The sequence below is a fragment of the Halyomorpha halys genome, unplaced genomic scaffold, assembly GCF_000696795.3.
Source record: "Halyomorpha halys isolate HHAL.00 unplaced genomic scaffold, Hhal_1.1 Scaffold1036.1, whole genome shotgun sequence".
Taxonomy (NCBI): domain Eukaryota; kingdom Metazoa; phylum Arthropoda; class Insecta; order Hemiptera; family Pentatomidae; genus Halyomorpha; species Halyomorpha halys.
Window position 1 is genome coordinate 462140 of NW_027109566.1, and position 6171 is coordinate 468310.

Consider the following 6171-nt stretch of genomic DNA (forward strand, 5'->3'; position numbering starts at 1 on the left):
TACAAAATACAAATTATATCTTTGTTTGCCATATGACATTATAAGAATAATAATAATATGTAAATATCAGATAATTTTTATTACTCCCTGGTCATTTCTGACATACGGGAGTGGGGAAGAAGGTTATCCAGAGATAAGCAACCTATTCTAATCATGGTGGGAGAGTCAAGTTTTCATTCTCTGGAAACGCCACAAAATAAAAGTCAACTCCCAGGCCGGATTCGAACCGGTGCCGCAGCTAATTGTTGTGGAATATAGGGCGGGATTTTTATAAAGAAAGACAAAGAGTGTATGTTTTCATAAACAGACGCTACCGACTGTTCTAGACCCCAAGGGACGCCAAGCTATCCCATGCCAGAGCAGTGTCGCCATCTACTGTTTTATTTACAAATTAAATAATACCAATTTTCTACAATAGATCTGAGGTTAGTAAGACCAATGCATTAACTCATACGATAAAGAATATTCTAATAAACTGGAAATATGTTTTTAAGGTATAAAAATAGTTTTAGATTGGAGAATGTATTTGGCGCCAAAATAACAGATTACTCGACCATGATCATTTAAACATGTTTTTACATTTGTTGTCCCTCATTTTGGACTGATAGAACCTGAAATTGAAGGAGATGGTGTAACTTATTCTCGCGTGGAATGATTGCCTTTTAAAAGTTCTAACCCATTCCATATGGTTAATATTCTCAGATAAGCTCAGAAGGTTACCGAAAACAGATGGTTTAACTCATCTAGTCAACTGGAAAATCCTGGAGCGACACTGCTACCTGCTGGTCTATACAGTAACTACTGGAGCCGCTAAGGCTGGCAAGACTCAACCTATCAGATAACATGTGAACTACTATGCACATCAGACAAAGAACGTATTTTAATATTTGTACTATTTATTGTATATATTTTAATGTCATACATGTAACAACCGCATACTATATTCTAATATACATAAATATGTTATTAGCATCTTCTTATTCACTATAAGCAAACGTCTTACACCTAGCATCTCTGGGTGGTGTTTAATAGTCCAGAGAGTTGACTGAGCAAAAATTGTTGCTAACACCTCCTCAGCGGTGCTGTAGGCACCCAGGAGATATCGAGGACTGGGTCTGATCCGCTGTCTATGGGAAGCTCCACTACAGCATTGGTCCATTGCCCAGCGACTGTCGAATGTTCCGGATGCCCTATTCCTTGATGAATTCATCTATTGATCCCAATTGTAATTCATGATGGGATTGAATATTTGTTATAAACCAAGGGGCATCTGCTGAAATTCTAAGTGAATGACTTTTTTTTTTTTTCATACAGGATGTTGTACTTCACAATTTAGATTACACAAGTAATGAACTTAATATTATTTTATAAATGAGAATGCTTTTATCTGATTTTTGTATCTAAATTTGTTATTGCCAAAATTGTCCAGGTTTGGGGTAGTTTAACATTGATATGGTGCTTCCAATCAAGAAGACCATCCAGAAGAACCAGCTATCTTACTGCTTCATTGCCAGGATTTCATTGCAAATTTTTTATAGTTTAGAATCAGTTCAGGTACAATGAATAAACTTAATTAGAATTTGCTTTGTTTCCTCCACATTTCTGTTACATATAGTCTTGCAATGCCATTGTTTCACTAAGAAGAAGTTCTATCTGTAAAACAAAATAAAAAAAATAATAATAATTAAGTTTGAAATAATATAATAGTAATAATTAAGTTTGAAATAATGTAATAATAATAAAGTTTTAAATAATATAATAATGACAATAAAGTTTTAAATAATATAATAATGACAATTAAGTTTGAAATAATAAAATATTATTAATTAAGATCAAAATATTCGGAAAGAAAAATGATGAATTAATTGGCGAATTTAGAAGGTTAAATTAGTAATAGAAGAACACAATGCCGAATTGAGAGAACTGTACCCGGTAAATATAATTATATATATATACATATAGCATTGTGGTGAATAAGAGGAGTGTGTAAGGTTAGAGTAAGGAATCTCCGAGATTAAAATAATTATATAGTCAATTGGATTATATAATTTTTAAAATATAATACATTTTATAATGCAGATAATATTTGGAGTAAATATTGTATACAAATTATTATATATTTGCACAAAGAATTCATTATATTAGTTTGTACCTTACATCTTAGTCTTGGGGACATGAAGGCCGTGTGGGCTTGGGCACAGGTCCCAGTGCGCTCGGTTTGGAATGTTGTGGGTTCGATTCCCACCTGAGGGAGTTAACATTCATTTTTCGGCGGTCCCGAAGGATGAATCTTGACACTTTCATCTTGGTTAGTACACGGCGGCGACTCAGGTAGCCGTGAGAGGTTGGCAAAAAGGATCACTAGGCCCACTTACCGGACTTGTTCCCTCCACATTATACCAGTACCAGTACATCTTAGTCTTACTAAGCATTAGAAAAAAAATTAAAAATAAATAAGCACCTTGATTTTTATGTCTGTATGTGGAAATTTCAGATAACTCTCATCTTCTTGTTTTATGAAAGATTTGTTATCAACATCCATCATAGAATTTAGATGTTCTTGGTTCATAGAATCTAGATTGGGTTCCTACAATTAAGAAATAGACCACAATTTATTTTATAAACAATAATATAGTTTTACGTTTCATCAAAATCATTTGAAACCTCTTTTAATCGACTGCTTCCTGACAAGAAATCTTTCGTGTAGTCTTCTGATACATCATCAGCTAAACCCGGTTCAACCTGTGAAATGATATCTTTCATGAACTTGAATAGGTCTACTACGCATTAGGATTGTTGATATCATTTTGAACAATGAAAAAAAATTGAATCATGCATCTTAAACACTATACTTTAATTCAATTCTAATAAAAAACTTTTTCTCAAACTTAAGAAGTCTCTTTTCAAAAATCATAGCTTTGTTTATATGGTTGACCACAGCTGTGAAAATATAATTATCAATAATTTTTTTGACCGCACCCGGACCATATTCCATTCATCTATACACACGGTCAATCAATAATCTTCCAGTAATTATCAATACTTTTTAATATTATTATTTTTTAAATGACTAGTGTATGGTGTATCTAAAAATTTGGAATCTTTGGTTTTGTTGCACTTTAACATTTTTTTATGTTATCTTCAAAATTCCAAAAAAACCTAACTGAATATGTGATACCACTAATTTAAATAAAAATCAATAATATTCAACTGACTTATTTAGAAATTACTTACTACCTTATACCAGTAACTGTAATTCAAAAAGAATGTTCCAAGGAATTAGCAGATGCGTCCTGAACAGATGATATTTCTCAACAGAAGCATGTAAACTGTTAGGATTTTCCTATTATATAAGTTATTCATAAACTTTATACTTAATTTAGATAATGGGTATTTATTTCAAATGTATTATTTTGAAAATTTGTAAACAATGATATCAAGAATAAAACATTGATAACCACATATCATAAACCATCCACATAGGTATTAAAATATTTAATATTGAAGACTAAATACCACGCTTTGCCTTGGTATTGCACCAACGATATGAAATCAAAGATATAAAAATTAAAATTAAAAGATATTATGAAATACCTAATTGAAACAGTTGGGTTTAGTTACAGGCTCGCTAGAAATGAACCACAAATAGATAAAAAATGTGTACCTTAATTGTGATGTCTGTATTTTTAAAAGTTTTATAATTCTCTTCTTCATTGCAGTAGGTTCGATTATTAGAATCTTCTGATACATTCTGTTAAAAACCAATGAAACATAAACACTTTATCCAAACCATAAGTGATTATGATCACTAGGGATAGGATTTTTATGTTTAAACGTATTTTTACCTGACCATCCTATCTGCGATTCCTTATTAACTATAGATGTTTCAAGATATTTCTGGCCAAAAGAAGCCATTTTTATTTCACATATTTTTAAATATTTGGCCTTTTTTACATATTTTGTTGTAAATCACATATTTTCTGAAATATTTGTTATTTTTAACATATTTTTAGGTATTTTGTCCTGAATCACATATTTCCTTAAATTATTTGTTGAATTATAAATGCATCTTTCACAGCAACAATGTAAAATTCAAGAGAATGGAAGAAGCTTAAAAGTGAAATTTATCATTTATCATAAATAGTGCGTACAAATTCTATATCTTCTTCTTTGAACACAAATTAAAAGCAGTGGCAATAATAAATTTTCACACAGAGTTACATTTAGAATTTCTCAGAATCAATTAAACAGAATAAGGGTCTTATTCCTTATTATAACAAATTATGACACAGCCGCCCAGGTGATGGAGAAGACTGAACTAGATACAATGGAAATAGCTTTATTTAAGTATGCCCCTATAACATCAGTAAACGTTGAAAGATCTTTTAGCCGGTACAAGTCCATTCTTCGGTCAAACCGTTGAAGATTTTTATTTGAAAATTTAAAAATGCATTTAATCTGCAGTAATTTTGTAACTGACCCTGCTGAATAATTGATTTCTTTCAAAGTTTTAAACATTTTTCTAAAGTTTTTTTTTCTTTTTCTCTTTAATAAGGATTATTCTTCATTTCCATTTATAATTTGTTCATAATTCATTCTGAATAATTATTAATCAATTAGTTTAATTACAATTACTAATTAATGTCTTGGTATTGCACAGCTATGTTTTCTCTAAGTACATTTTTTTGTACATATTTTAACATAATTTCTTTAAAATAATATTCATATAATATATAATAAATACATATTTATGTAACATTTTTTAAGTTATAAAATTACTAATTAATTAGTAATTTATATTGTTGAATAATACAAAATTTATAAATACATATTTTTTTAAATATTTGACAATTTCTTAGCACATATTTATGTACATATTTTGGATTTTTTAGCACATAAAAATCCTATCCCTAATGATCACTAATATTATAAACAAAATTTAAATAAACTGCAAAATCAATAAATTCTATTTTAGGAAGATGGTCCATCAAATAGCAGAAAATAATATTTATTATTAACCAACACTTCATTTCACTTAACATGACTTCATGAGAACAAGCCACAAACATTGTAAAATAATAACAAGCCTGTAAAAATATTCATAAAAAGTATAAAAAATTATATAAATAACAATGAATAGAATAATTAAAATCAATGAGAGCATGAGTGATAAAAAAGTATAAATATATAATTTTATAGCTTTATTATCTATTTTTAAATAATTAAATAAAATTATAAAACAATAACTCATACTTGTTTCGATTATACATTCATTATTCTTATTTATTTTACATTTAATGCAAAACATTATTTCTATGATATACATTAAAATGTTGTAATTATTTAAACATAATTTGCTTTTTCTTTTTGTTAATTATTATGGTGTCTTTTTTTTTTTTCCAATTTATTATTATTTCAGACATTTTATGATGTTTCTTATTTCATTATTTTTAATTTTTGTACTGTACAGTACTGTAAGGCACTAAAGTCCTTTCCAACGCCAACTATATTATTTTAAAGAGACCTATCTTAGAAAAAAATATATAATTATTATTACTTTTTTTCTCATATAATCTTTTTTTATACTTTGTTCCTCTTTTCTACATTGTATTGGGTCCCGTCTACTGTATAATGCATCTCCATTGTATGATCTATCAGTTAATTTTATTATCTTTTATATTTTTCATATTTATATACTTGTTTAATTATTCTATTCTGTAAACTGAATATATTATTTAATTTTGATACTCTTGTTTATATATTCGTTGACCTTATTAAGGTCCTTAAGATTTATTCATTTTCTATGATTGTTTTCATACCCTTTTATTCTCGTTTTCGCATTTATATTAGCTTATTATAATCTTACAGATTTAATATCCTTTCTGATCGTTCCTGCATTGCAAACATTTCCTATTTCTCCTTACATATTAACTATTATACATCAGTCACTCTTTCACTCATTCCTGTACTTGATATTAATTATTTTATTATTCAATTCATTTAAATTGATATCATTTTAGTTTACTTTATTCTTTTTTAAAATAATTTTTTATACAACTATATATGTATATATATATGCTGTGAAAGCATAAGTCTATTAATGACTATGTCGGAGTTGTCTGGTCTTAGGCGATTTCTCCAGCCTGATATCTCTTTACAGAAGGCCCACGA

The 6171-nt window shown here is 28.5% G+C and overlaps 1 non-coding gene across 1 annotated transcript; it reads right to left on the bottom strand.

The window, feature by feature from the left end:
• Positions 1 to 2390: 2390 nt before the first annotated feature.
• LOC106692254 (uncharacterized) lies at positions 2391 to 4107 on the bottom strand. The gene is made up of 3 exons (XR_010843533.1): positions 3665 to 4107; positions 2665 to 2742; positions 2391 to 2587 (listed from the first exon to the last, which is right to left on the bottom strand). It is a non-coding gene; the product is annotated as an uncharacterized protein (transcript).
• Between the last annotated feature and the right edge of the window lie 2064 nt (positions 4108 to 6171).